A 14,013-nucleotide genomic window follows, 5' to 3' on the forward strand; every position below is an offset into this window, starting at 1 on the left:
GTGTAAGGAGTACATGAAACATTCCACCTACCCAGACCATTGAAGCAGGGAGTTGTTCGCAACCAAAACCCAGCATGAAGTGCGCGGTTTGTACCGACCAACGACAAGCAACTTAGGTGCCAAACAATTTGGGAGAGCTTCTTTTGTGTTTGTCAGGAAGGAAGTTACGTACCCATGACCCCCAGCCCGCACGCCCAGGTGATTGCAATTAGTCGTGATCCTGACCTGATCACATACACCCCAGCTTTTAATGTTCACCGACCCAGTGAACCAACTCTGACATAATACTACACAAAGAGGAGAGAGAGAGAGAGAAACATTATCAGCAGCATTCACCTACACTATACCTGACCCTGAGTTGTTGGAGGCAGACTGTGGTAGGTGAAAGGGGTTAGAGTGTTGCCCAGCTGTACAGCGTCTCGAACGTCTAAGGGTAGACATGAGTATAGGGCTCCTAGCTGGGCTACCAGATGCCTGCACAGGGGGGGAATCTACAGGTTCTGGTGACATGGGATCCATACCTAATTCTCCCTCTGTAGGTGGTATAACCAACTGTTCCACTGGGGGCAGTGGTGGACTCGCATTGCTTGCTCGAGTGGAACCACTCGGTAAACTCTCGCCTCTGAGGCCCGGCAGAGGGTCATGGCTTCCTATGGTACTTGGTCTGGCCGATGTGATGGATACTCTCCAAATGCTGTCGTCCTCGGAGTCATCTGGGGTGGTAACCTCCCTGTATGTTGGAGATGGAGGATGAGTGGCATCAGCCACTAGGGATGGGGTACCAACGGCTCCATGCACCGGCGGAGGGTGGTGGATTGCCTCTGTTTGCCTGCCCTCTGTCCCACCTGGGACTGGTTTTATCTCGGTGCGATGTAAGACTTTGCAGGGGCCGCCGTCACCCAAGGGCTTGATCTTGTAAAGGGTGCCCACCTCATCCAAGCATTCCAACACCTCATAGACTGTAGAACTCCAGATGTCCTGTATCTTGTGCCTACCATGGAAGTGGTTCTTACAGTACACCAAGGTGCCTCTTGACAGGATGGGGGCGGGGTCAGCATGGTCTCGTCTCCGGTAGGCTGCAGCAGCTTCCAGCTTTTCCCGGGCATTACTATACACCGCCAACAAATGTTCTTTGTGTTGCCCCATCCAGTCAGCTGTATTGGCGTATGGGGGATCTTCTTCTATGACACCAAGTAACTGGTCCACGGGGAGCCGAGGCTTCTGCCCGAACATCAATTCATACGGGCAGTATTCATACTGATGCACTGTGGTGTTATAGGCAAAAAGAAGCTGTGGGAGCAGTTGGGGCCATTTTCTCTTCTTGTCTGGGGGCAGTGTCCGCAAGAGGTCGTGGAGAGTGCGGTTAAACCGCTCACACTGTCCATTCCCCTCCGGATGGTAGGGGGTGGTCCGACTCTTCTGAACGCCATACAGTGCACATAGCTGATGCAGTAGTTCTCCTTCAAAACACCGGCCTTGGTCAGAATGGATCCGCTGTGGTACCCCGTAGATATAGAACCATTTCTCCACCAGCACCTTCACAACAGTCTTGGCTTTTTGATCTGGGGTGGGATACGCCTGTGTGAACTTGGAAAATACGTCTGTCACCACCAGAACGTTCTCCTGCCCGCTGCTGGCCCGGTCAAGGATGGTGAAGTCAATTGCTATAATCTCCAGGGGTCTGGTAGCCAGAAGACTGCCCATAAATGTTCTAACTCTGGGTTGGGTAGCTTTTGCTACTGTACAACGTTGACATTCGTCACACCACCGCTTGATATCCTGACACATCTTGGGCCAATAACACCGTTGACGGATTAAGGCTGTAGTCCGGTCCACTCCTTGATGGCCGTGGTTATTGTGCAGGCCAGTTAGAACCTCTCCCCGCAGAGCTGCAGGTAACAGCAGTTGGAAAACTTGGGCTCTGGATGGGGGAATCTGCACTTCCCTGTACAGCACACCTTCTCTCTCTCTGATTCGGGACCACTGTCTGGCAAGCTCTCGAACTCCAGCAGGTGCGGTCTTCAATTCGATGGCAGTCGGTGGATGGTTCCTCCTCCAAAAGCGCATAAATGCCACAATGCAAGGATCGGCCGCTTGGAGTACTCTTAAGTCCTTCTTACTCCGTGATGGTGCAGCTTCAACTTCACAGATGTTGGCCACCTGGGGGCCCAGCCCAGGGGCCACGCTACTCAGTGCACATTGCGGGGGAACTGGAACACCTGGCATGACAAGCCCACTTGAAAGGGATTCGACCCCCCGGGGGCCCAGCCCAGGGGTCTCAACGCACATCACCCATGTAGGGGGGGGAGGATCCCCTGAAACGATAGCACCCACCTTGAGTGGATCAGCCACCCGGGGGCCCAGCCCGGGGGTCTGAGTTCGCATCACACCCGTAGGGAGGGCAGGAGCCCTGGGTACAATAGCCCCCACTTCCAGTGAATCAACCACCCGGGGGCCCAGCCCGGGGGTCTCACCTGGCATGGAACATTGGGGAAGAACAGACACCTCTGGGGTAGATGATGGATAGGCCGGGGTAGAGGGCAGCCGGGACAGTGCATCCGCATTGCGGTTAGCGGTGCCGGGTCGGTACTTGATCTCGTAGTCAAAGAGAGCCAACTGGGACACCCAGCGTTGTTCCACGGCCGCCAACTTGGCTGATTGCAGGTAACTTAGCGGGTTGTTGTCCGTGTAAACTGTAAACTTGTGACCAAGAAGGTACTCACGGAATTTTTCGGTAACCGCCCACTTCAGGCCTACAAGCTCCAGCTTCATTGAACTGTAGTTGGTCATATTCCTTTCACTGGGGCGGAGACCTCGGCTGGCATATGCAATTGGCCGTCGCTGCCCAGCCTGCTCTTGCGATAATACCGCGCCCAACCCAGAATTACTTGCATCAGTCTCTACGATAAATGGGAGTGTGAAATCCGCATATCCTAGGACGGGGGCATGGATCAGTCGTTCTTTCAAGGCTGAGAAAGCTGTTTCACAGGCTCCAGTCCAGTGCTGTGCGAAGGAACCCTGGATCCGAGGCCCAGGTCTCTTGCGGGTACCCTGTAGGGCACCTACCAGCTTATGCAAAGGGGCTGCAAGGCTTGCAAACCCCTCCACAAATCGCCTATAATATGAGGCGAACCCAAGGAAGGAGCGAAGCTCTTTGACTGTGGAGGGCCTCTTCCATTCTGCAACCACTCGGATCTTCTCAGGATCGGTGGCCACTCCTGATGCAGATATCACATGCCCCAAGTAGCTGACCTCAGTCTGAAAAAAACGGCATTTCTTTAGCTTCAGTTTCAGGTCTTGTTGCTGAAGTCGGGTCAATACCATCTCTAGGCGCTCAAGGTGTTGTTGGAACGTGGTGGAGAAGATCACGATGTCGCCCAGGTACAATAAGAGGGCATGGAAGCTCTGATCTCCAAAAAATGCGCCCATTAAGCGTTGGAAAGTACCTGGGCGTTACACAGCCCAAAGGGCATCCTGTTGAATTCAAAAAGCCCAAAGGGCGTGCAAAACGCGGTCTTCTCACGATCTTGCTCGCTGACTGGGACTTGGTTATAGCCACTGGCAAAGTCCAAGGTACTGAACCACTTGGCTCCACTCAATGCATCCAGGGACTCTTCTATCCTGGGGAGTGGGAATGCGTCCTTACGTGTCTTGGCGTTGAGCTGGCGGTAGTCGACACACAGGCGAATTGAACCATCTTTCTTCTGGACCACCACAATAGGTGACGCATAAGGACTGCAACTGGGCCTGACGATGTTATGGTCTAGCAACTCTTGGACGTGCTTTTTCACCAAGTCATATTGAGAAGGTGGAAGGCGGCGATACCGTTGCCGCACAGGGGCATCATCCAGCAAGGGAATGGTGTGTTGGACTAAGTTGGTACATCCTAAGTCCCCATCACTCTGACTGAATGTATTGCTGTACTTCTCCAACAGCCCGCGAGCTTCCTGCTGTTCTTGATCTGACAATGTGGGCCAGGTAAGCTGGGAAAAGCTTGTATCGGTGTGTTCTCCTGTGTGAATGGACTGGATAAAGGCTATCTGCTCGTGACTGTCTCCCTGGATTTCAAAGTTGATGGCAGAAGCAGAAACCGGTGAGGTGGCAACATAAAGTTTCCCGAGCACGGTCTTTGGCCAAAGCCACTGATCTTGACATCCTATATTAACAACTGGCACTTGAACCCGGCCACAAGTGACGGAAAGGTAAGCTGTTGGAATGAGCAGGTTACCTGGCAGATGGCCATCAGTGAACGATACAGGCTCTAGAAGAGCAGACGGAAGTGTGGACCCCAATCCTGGGTGGCAAGTGGCTGGAACCAGCTTCATGGACCCTGCTGGCACTTGGATCGCTGGCCCTGGCTGCACCCGTACAGAACCCACTTTGCCACTCTCCAAGGCACGTTCAAGATGTTGACATTCAGACAGGGCTTGCTGCCACACCCTGCTCGCAGCGCCAAATGTGACAGGGCCCTCAGGTTTATCCAACTAAATGGATGAGGACAGAGGCAGTAGTATAAACAATGTTATATTTATTATTTCTTTTCTTTGTTTAAAACGGATGGCAGGGGCGTACAGTAGGTAAATCCGATAAAAACAAAAGATAATACACATAACCATAGATTAAATGCCCAGTGGATTGGTGGCTGCTACACGGCCTGAATTAACACAGGTACAGTAACCCTCGGATGGCTGCCCAGCCCCAAAAGTGATCTATGGCCATACACACACACAACCACAAGTGTAACACTCAAGCTTTCTAAATACAACCCACACGAGTATAAATAGGTGTTCAGTACACGCTCAACCACTAGAATGTGCCCTCACCGCAAACTAGGGGAAGGCGGCAGTCCTAGAGTACCTTAACTGTGTTACCTAATAGACCTAGCAGGCCATACTAGCAAACAGGGGGAAGGAGGGGGCATTCAATAAAGGAAACAATACAAGACAAAACAAAAACAAAACAAACACGCTATTCAGCGCCAGTGGAGTGCTACCGATACAGCTACAATGAATAGCAGAAGCTATAATGAACTAATACTACCTGGGACATAGACCCCTATGGCCCAAGAGTAACAGTCTACTGTGTGGAGAAACTAGGTTGGGAGTCACAAAGAACTCAATATGAACTAATACCACCTGGGGCATAGATAGACCCCTATGCCCCAGGAGTAACAGTCTCCCGTGTGGATAAGCTAAGTCAGGGGTTACAAGAACCCATTAAAACTAATACTACCGGGAGGGATAAGTCTCAATAGCCTGGGAGTAACAGTCTGAAATCGCTAACTGGCTGCTAATATGAGCTCAGGGATGGCAACAGCACTACACCTGGTCGTAACAGACCCTGGCAAACAGTGTAAATGCACCAGTGTATCACACTCAGACAAGCATACAACACAAAGAAAATAAACCAACACAAACAAGCATACCGTGCATCCAACTTTGACGTGCTGTTAGTTTAACACTGACTAATACCAAAAAGAAACTCTAATGGGGAAAACAGTGGTCAAACTGTGATAGACAGCCAGCTGTGATCTACAACAGGGAGAAACGTTTAACACCCTGGTCCATGGTTATGTCGCATTTCATAACAATACACAACAGTTTTTATGAAGTTTAATTGTTCATAAGTCAAGCGACATGTAAAAAAAGAAAACATTGTACCAGATACATATTTAAAATAGGACCGTTACACTGTTAGAACAATAACCAATGCCTACCTCGGCCTTTTCCACAATGCGAGCTAGCCCAGGGGAACAGGAGCAGAGGAGGGAAGTGTGTCAGCTATAAAAACAAGGGAGCTTAAAATTACAGGCGCGGCATGCTGTTGTTTGGCCCGTATAGCTCACTTAGTCTGCTCACATTAGTTGAGTGTTTGACCATTGCTATTGCAATGTTGCTATTGTAAGAGGCCTACCTCCACGGTCAGCATTCGCATTGGTAGTCACAGGGAAACAGGAGTAGGGAGGAGATGACAGTCTATAGCAAGATGAGCCAAACGTTACGACACTACAACCACCTGCCCCGTGTTCAAACTACGTGGATAAACACAAACTCTCACTTTATGCTATTACCTACATGTCAGACAAACGTTCGTGGTCTACGGCAGTGGCAACAACTCACATCAAAAGTGTAAGGAGTACATGAAACATTCCACCTACCCAGACCACAGCGAGGGAGTTGTTCGCAACCAAAACCCAGCATGAAGTGCGCTGGGTTTGTACCGACCAACGACAAGCAACTTAAAATTCCCAAACAATTTGGGAGAGCTTCTTTTGTGTTTGTCAGGAAGGAAGTTACGTACCCATGACCCCCAGCCCGCACGCCCAGGTGATTGCAATTAGTCGTGATCCTGACCTGATCACATAATTATGTATGGTTTGGAGAAATGTGAACTGCGTCGTATAGATGAGAGGAGCAAAGTGCACAGGCGCCCAAGCAAGCGCTCCTGCAGGTGTAAGCTACGGCTGTACCTTACCATCAGGCAATAGAAAGTTACAGGTAAGAAACAGGTAGTTTCTAAGTTGACCTTTCCAACTCTGCACAGTATCCCATTAACTGCATAACAATAGGCTATTTACAATATTTTATGTAAAGTAGAGTTTGTAAACACGTTATCATCAACTTAATGCACGCACAATTTTTGTTTGAGCAGGAGAGAGAATAACAATGAATGGACGCAGCAACTACAGAAATTGTAGCCAAGGCTACTTGCTGCTTTCTTTTACTGTCTATGGTTGCTGATTAACAGCACATAATAAGCTTATTTAACATCAGCCTATAAGCATTATTCCAGCTGCGCTAAGGTTTTGACAAGCACCACAATTTTGCCTACCTTGTTGTAGCCCATCTGAAATAACTCCAAACTTTGCTTTGTTCCCTCCATCCTTTCGTTGTTTTCAAAAAAACGTTTTATATCCATGATGGCTTTGAAGTTTTGAGTTTGTGAATTTGCTTAAAGCGCACACAATGTTTAAAGCCATACACAACGGTAAATTGGAACAAAACTAAAGGTAACTTTAGCCTTTATAGGGCTGTATAAAGTTGTCCAAATGAATAGGTCGTAATTAGGCGTTGTTGTTGTAAAGATATTGCATAGATGTACTATATAGTGTAGCGATCTCACCCTCAGACAGAAATCACCTTTGGCCAGGACGGCCATTTAGGGACCGTTCGTTATTTATAAACGGGGTCACCGGAGGAAAATAGGGGAGGGTCATGTCTTTTTATTCTTTGTTAAGGGGAGGGTCACCTAACTTTTTTTTGTCAAGGAGGGAGGGTCACCCATCTTTTGTATTAACGAAAACAGCAAAAAAATTGTGGTGGCTTGTTTGATTGTTGATTTCTGTCACCATATAACGTTCTCTTTCGTTCCATAGCTCTGTCAACATTGAACAATGAAAATAAGGGAGATTTCACGGGTTTTTCACGCAAAAATACGGAAAAATGTCAACATTAAGTCCCCATTAACGTTGGAAGGGTTGGAGCCACAAAGTAGCCTACTTTATTCACGCCTAACAGCCTATATCCATTTGGTCAACTTTATCCAGCCCTAAAAGGCTAAATTTAACTTTGGTTTACTTGTAGTTTACCGTGTAGCCTAACTTTAAACAGTGTGCATGTTTAACATACTTGTGCTTCATTCATCCACACATCCAGCTCCTAACGTTTTGACAAGCATTTCTAATACCAATTGACCTCGTTCCTGCCCATCTCTAGCTTTGCTGTCTCCATCCTTTCTGTTTTTGTTGTTTGCAAAAAAATATATAGTAGGCCTATTTATTGGTAACCAGCAACAAGTGCAATTTGTTAATCGCTGTCATTCTCTCTCCTGCCAACACAAATGTGTTACGTTCCAAGTAGCAGTGCGTAATTCTGCTTCATAAAGTTGAACAAATACATTTGGTCATATAAATAGCCAGTTTATGGTCTACAGTGTAGTTGGTAAGTTATGGTAGGCCAACTTGGAGTGAATATACGATTCTTTGTCTAGCTGAGTAGCCTGGCAGGTGCGCACGTAGGCATAGCCTACGGCCGAACACTGCAAGCGCTAATGAATCGTGTTCTCACGACGTTAACTTAAATAGGCCTAGGTTAACATCACACTGAGTTCGCATTCAAGCAAGCAAAACGATGATTTGAATACATCTGTTTCACTGGAAGGGCAAGGGTAACAACAGGACAACACAGAGACAGGCCAGAATGCAGGACTAATGTTATGAGAGTATTACAGTAGGGCCTAATATGGGATATTCTACGGGAAAATATTAAAACGGCAAGACAGCGGGGAAACGTTAAAATGATAAACCCGGAAAAAGTTGGCATGTTAGGTATTTTTCGGTCCCTGTGATTATTTATGAAACTGTGCAAACGGCCTTTTCAAGTCATTTGAGAAGGAAGGAGTGTAAGCTCCCAAATTGACGCTTCGTCTGAGAAATTGAGTTTTGGATAATGTTCAGCTTCGGCAGCTTTACAATGACTGAGGAAGCCTAGAGACGAGTCCATAGCAACAAGTTCATTGTTGAATTTATTACCCAGTGTGCTTTGTTGAATGGTCTCAATGCTTTATTGTTTTATTTCATGTGAATACTTACTAGAGGAGTAACTTAAAACTAAAAAAAGTACAATTTTGGTCATGGTGATTACGTAGGAATGAATTTACACAAATGTGCATATTGTGACGTAACTGACTGGGTCTTCAACCCATGCCTTCAGGCGCACCATTGCAAACCTCATTCTGATGCAGGTTATATAGACCAGCCTTTCTCAAACTTCTTCGACCTGAGGCCCGGTCATGGCAGACTTTGAAATTTTACTATACAATACTCAATGCTATACAGTGTATTATACAGTCTCTGCTCTGTTTCTAAGGAAGTTCCAAAAAAACAACGTCGTTCTATTAAGTTTCGTTAAATAAATAAATAGCCTTCCAACAGATTGAAGCGGAGCTTTGGTACCAACGTTATCGATTAGTTTCAGTTTCTCTCGCGCAGACGCGCATTGAATGAATGCTCATAGTACCACCACTTAATTGTAGGGCTCCATGTTTAATGCCATCGATAGCAGAAACGTTTGTTTTCTTTTTTCATCGATCTGCGGTTTCTTGATCAACTGCGCAGCAATCAGATGAAGCACCGGGCCTAATTTCACTCCACGACTCCGGGGACCAGCAGTCTCCACGTTGCGGACCCATATTTTGAGAAATGCTGAATAGACCACAACCAATTTCAATACTTCGATACGAAGCGTAGGCCATAGTGTGACATGCGTAAAACCAATGGTGTAGAGATGACGCCACAGGGTTTTATTTAAGTGAGCCATGTAGGCAATTTATATTCACAATACTTAGGCCTACTAAAATAAATATTATTTTATTGCATTTGTATTGGTTGTTTATAGTAAAAAAAACAATCGGTCGGTATTAACGCAAGTTTATAACCGGCAAGTCGGTCAGACTAAAAGGGGAAAAAAAAATCAATATTTGGGTCGGTTCTAAATTGACAGGGTCGGTCGGGTTACAGCAAACGAAAATATTTTTAAGGATGGCCTAAACGTAACTACAACTATTATAACCGACATTACACATTCTAGCATTCACTCGCACTGCATTCTGGGAGACACTCATTCAACGTTAAACATGTACATCCACCAACGCTACATAACCCCCTCCCGAGCCATTGTCGTCCCCGGCAATGACCGCTCAGCTCACCACTCGCGGCTGCATCGGTGTCAGTCCCAGTGCTTAGTCCAAGTGACCGGAAAGCCTCCGGCTGCACGATAACCCCTCCCGACTGGAAGGGCTCTCGGCTGCCTCTGTCACGTCAGTTCTCCCCGAACAAGCACCAGAACCGCCCAGGCGTGGGTCGTGGTGTCGCTTGGCCCTCGGTTTCCCCCCGTGCAGCTGCGCTACCTCAAACAGCAGCAAACAGTCCCACTGCAAGCCGAACCCCCGGATAACCCCTGGAACCCCTGGACGTTCGGTAGCCCCTTCTGGCTACTGTGACAGCTTCGTGGCGTTGCCACCTGTCCACAGTGTGCCGATCTCCAGGCGGTCAGCAGTCCACGTCGAGGTCCCTCCTCGCGCTGCCCTCTTGTAGAACTTTTGTCGGCTGTCTCTCGAGCACAACGTACCAAGGTAGTCAGAGAGTTCGCGCTCTCTATGGATGAGATCTTCGGATGACGGCAGCATCAACATCGGCGTCGAGCGGGGAACTTCGTGCCAGCCGCGGACACTTCCGCGAATATCAGCCGGGGCCCTTCTTCCAGCGCTGGCAGCTCTCGTCGGCTGTGCAGGGCTGGTCCTGCTGGTCGCCTGCACAGGTCCCGCGCCAGGCCGTAAGATCCTCCATCCTCCGCAGTTGCTGGCTAGTCCTTAAAAGGACAATTGGAACATCTGCTGAGGTTCGCCGCCATCCTACTGGTCTGGTCTTTGGCCTTCTTCTCCACCTTGATCTGGCGTAGATCTTTGTGCCCCGGGAGGGGCCCATCCCACTTCTGACACCAATGTAGCGATCTCACCCTCAGACAGAAATCACCTTTGGCCAGGACGGCCATTTATTGGAACAGGAAGACTCAGACACAATCAGACATATTAGGACAGGGCAACACAGGGGTAGTCTCCGCCGCACATGCTACACACAATAAGGGTTTACCACACACATCAACACGAGGATAAACACATGAGGTACAACCAAAGAGACTAACACGCTAACAAATACACAACATGGTAAACGCAACTACAACTATTATAAGCGACATTACACATTCTAGCATTCACTCGCACTGCATTCTGGGAGACACTCATTCAACGTTAAACATGTACATCCACCGACGCTACAATAGGCTACTAAATTTTTAGTTGACCAATGCATGAACAAAACCGGGAAATGGACAAATATTATCAAGGCTTTGAATGTTTCCATCTGTGCACAGGGTGTCTGTAGATCGGTTTGCATAGCATTCATTTCTGCAGGCCTGTGGCCATGCATGCATATAAAATAGCATCTGAATTTGCGCCACTGACTTTTAGACCATGAGGTTCCTGGTCTGTGGCGGAATTGTTTTCTGAAACTGCAAAATATCAATAGGGACCGTTTAGCGGAACACGCCCCTCTTTTCGCTAAAAACGCCCGGGGGTATACATGTACCTGTGGAGGGAAAATTCCGATATGCACTGACTGCAAAATAGGAAAGACAAATGCGCGAGTATACAAAGTCAATTGCGCTGGTGTGCACGATAGAGCCCATAGAGGGAGGAAGATAGTAGTAATGAAAAACATTCATGTTTTCCCTACTTAAATACAGTTGCACGAGTAGTTGATAAAAATGTGTAAGGTCACACAACATGAAACGTGGCGATTTTCCAAGCGAACTACAATGTGTGGCGCAATAGCACTTGAGAGTACTTCGACCTAGCGTAGTAATATTAATTAACACCTAATTGTAGCTCCTATCCACCATGAAATCACTATAATACTTCTACTTGTTATCACAACCCTTCACAATGCATGTTATAACCATGATTGATCACAATCTACTTTACCACTACCTGCTACTTTGCTAAGTCAGCTCAAACTAACGCCAGCAGGGCAGGTTGTCTCTATTTACGGATGACTGTGTGTGTGCCTCGGAGGGGAGGGGGAGGCTGAGGGGTCGATCCAGCATGAACTCTGTGGTGGATAGGATCTACAATTAGGTGTTAATTAATATTACTACGCTAGGTCGAAGTACTCCCAAGTGCTATTGCGCCACACATTGTAGTTCTCCTGTTTATTCGCTTGGAAAATCAACTACTCGTGCAACTGTATTTAAGTAGGGAAAACGTGGATGTTTTTGATTACTGCTATCTTCCTCCCTCTATGGCTACATCTAAGCCCGCTAGCATAGCAACATGCTAACACATTTGCGCCGCGCACCAGAGCGCTTGAGTGCACGTACCGACACGGGAGAGGTATGACTCAATTCATGAAAGTTATATTACTACTGACATTGGGTGGCGTGTTTCTTTAACCTTGTACTTTAAGCATACTACAGGGATCATGACATTCTTATCTTGTGAGTTCGGATCTCGAGGCATACATTTAACTAAGCTGAACTTGGAGGGTTGTGAATCTCATCGTGTTCAATTTTTACAGGATGTGTCGCCTCCGGTCTTTTTCTCCAAAATAGTTGTCCCCAACATAAAAGACTAATATGGATGTATGTACTTGCTCAATTAAAAGCCTACACAGATTTCATGTCTTGACGTGTTGAAGGCCTATTTGCCGGATAATTTTGTCAGCAAAATGTAACCCTTAGGTTATAGTAGGCTACAACGTGAGAAAACACCAGAGAAGAAGTAGGCTGTTTCAGTCAAAGATCAAGAAATGACTGTTTTCCTCACCCACCTTCTGCTGTCTGTCATGTCCAAGAAGCTGCAGACTCTAGTTTTTGTTATATGTTAATCTGGGGGTGCTAATCACTTTTATTATTTATGTTATTGATACAGAAATGGGATGGAACTGTGATGGAACTAAAGAGAGACACAAGAAGAAAAAAGAAAAGGGTGCCCTCCATCAGCGACAACTCAGGCGTTTGAATTCCAACGTTGGCAGAACATATTTCACACGTGGGAGGACTGTTCTGCCTGGTGTAATCTGTTATTTACCCTATTTTGTCCTAAGACTCACGAGAGGATTTTGCACTGATGCCAACCCACGCCGAGGGAAATATTTAAAAGGAGAGAAAATCTCATATAGAGAGACCTTTATTGGAATGTAACGCAGATCAGGCCCAAAGCCATATTAGATATTTGTGATGACTATCAAATATAGTTGTTAATAGAGGCTTAAAGTCATGGCACAGAATACTAAACCCCCTAAATACTAAAAAATTTGACACAAATCTTAGCTTCACCAGCCAAGTTGAAAAGGGTAATTTTGGTCTAATTCTCTGTCATTAAAACTTTAACAATATGTCAGTTTAGTAGCCTATTGAATTATTGAAGTTTTATATAACTTGTGCCACATATACAGAAAACAGACAAATTAATTGGGCTTTTGGTATATGTACACATTATACATGTTATGTTATGATGCCCAACATATATTTTTCTTTCCTTGAGGTAACAGTCCCATACTTCAGTATTCATTAGTACGATATTACATCACATTATGACTGAGTATGTTGAGGATGAGTTATTTAAAAAGAAAAGGTTTCTGTAACTCTCTATGTATAAACGATCTGGTACCCGATAGTTAAGAAGCCAATATAATGTAGATGGACCTGCCTTTGGAAAAGTGTCGAGGCAGACAGACCTAAAGCAGGAACAGAGCATATCACAGTTCTGTTTGCTCTGTTCAGCTGTCCAAAGTTTTGGTAGAATAGCAGGGAACTGAGAACCACTGCCAAGCTGCTTTTCTGCCTATGGTAAAACCCCAAATAACCACTCACAAACCTTTAATGCTCTCTATCAAGTCCATATATCCATTCTGTACCGCAATACTATTTTAATGAGGTTCAGAGGAGATATGAAACACACACACACACACACACACACACACAAAAAAACACACCTCATGGTGTGAATCAGATACATGCGCTGCTGCTGTGGGCATTGTCCACATGCTATGGCCTGATTTCACTCACTCTGATGCATAATGTCTTCAGTGTGGTATCATCTTACTTCATGCTTGATTGGTTGATAGGTTCCAGATACAGTATATTTTTGAAATTTCCACCCAAAAAATATTAATGTGGGAAATAAGCACTTGAGCGTAAGTGTGGGCTTGTTCACCTTTACGACAACCTCTTGTGTGTGTGTGTGTGGTTGGGGGAAGGGGGATTGGGGGTTGTGCTAATTTTTTTAAATGGTAATTTGCAGGGTGAAATTTGGTGGAATTTTTGAATGAATTCATAGGACCATTTGAATGCAGCTGCTGCCAAAGCTGGTCTCACAGCAAGGGGAAGCACCATATTGCTCAGTGAACCATGAAGATAGACAGAGACAGAGAGCTGCAATGAGCAGTCATGGTTTATC

The 14,013-nt window shown here is 46.4% G+C and overlaps 1 long non-coding RNA gene across 1 annotated transcript; it reads right to left on the reverse strand.

Moving 5' to 3' along the window:
• Window positions 1–5,655: 5,655 nt before the first annotated feature.
• On the reverse strand, window positions 5,656–6,209 carry LOC125299814. Its single transcript, XR_007194455.1, has 3 exons — window positions 6,158–6,209; window positions 5,914–5,975; window positions 5,656–5,780 (listed from the first exon to the last, which is right to left on the reverse strand). It is a non-coding gene; the product is annotated as an uncharacterized LOC125299814 (long non-coding RNA).
• Window positions 6,210–14,013: the final 7,804 nt, after the last annotated feature.

Source organism: Alosa alosa, chromosome 8, assembly GCF_017589495.1.
Source record: "Alosa alosa isolate M-15738 ecotype Scorff River chromosome 8, AALO_Geno_1.1, whole genome shotgun sequence".
Classification (NCBI taxonomy): domain Eukaryota; kingdom Metazoa; phylum Chordata; class Actinopteri; order Clupeiformes; family Clupeidae; genus Alosa; species Alosa alosa.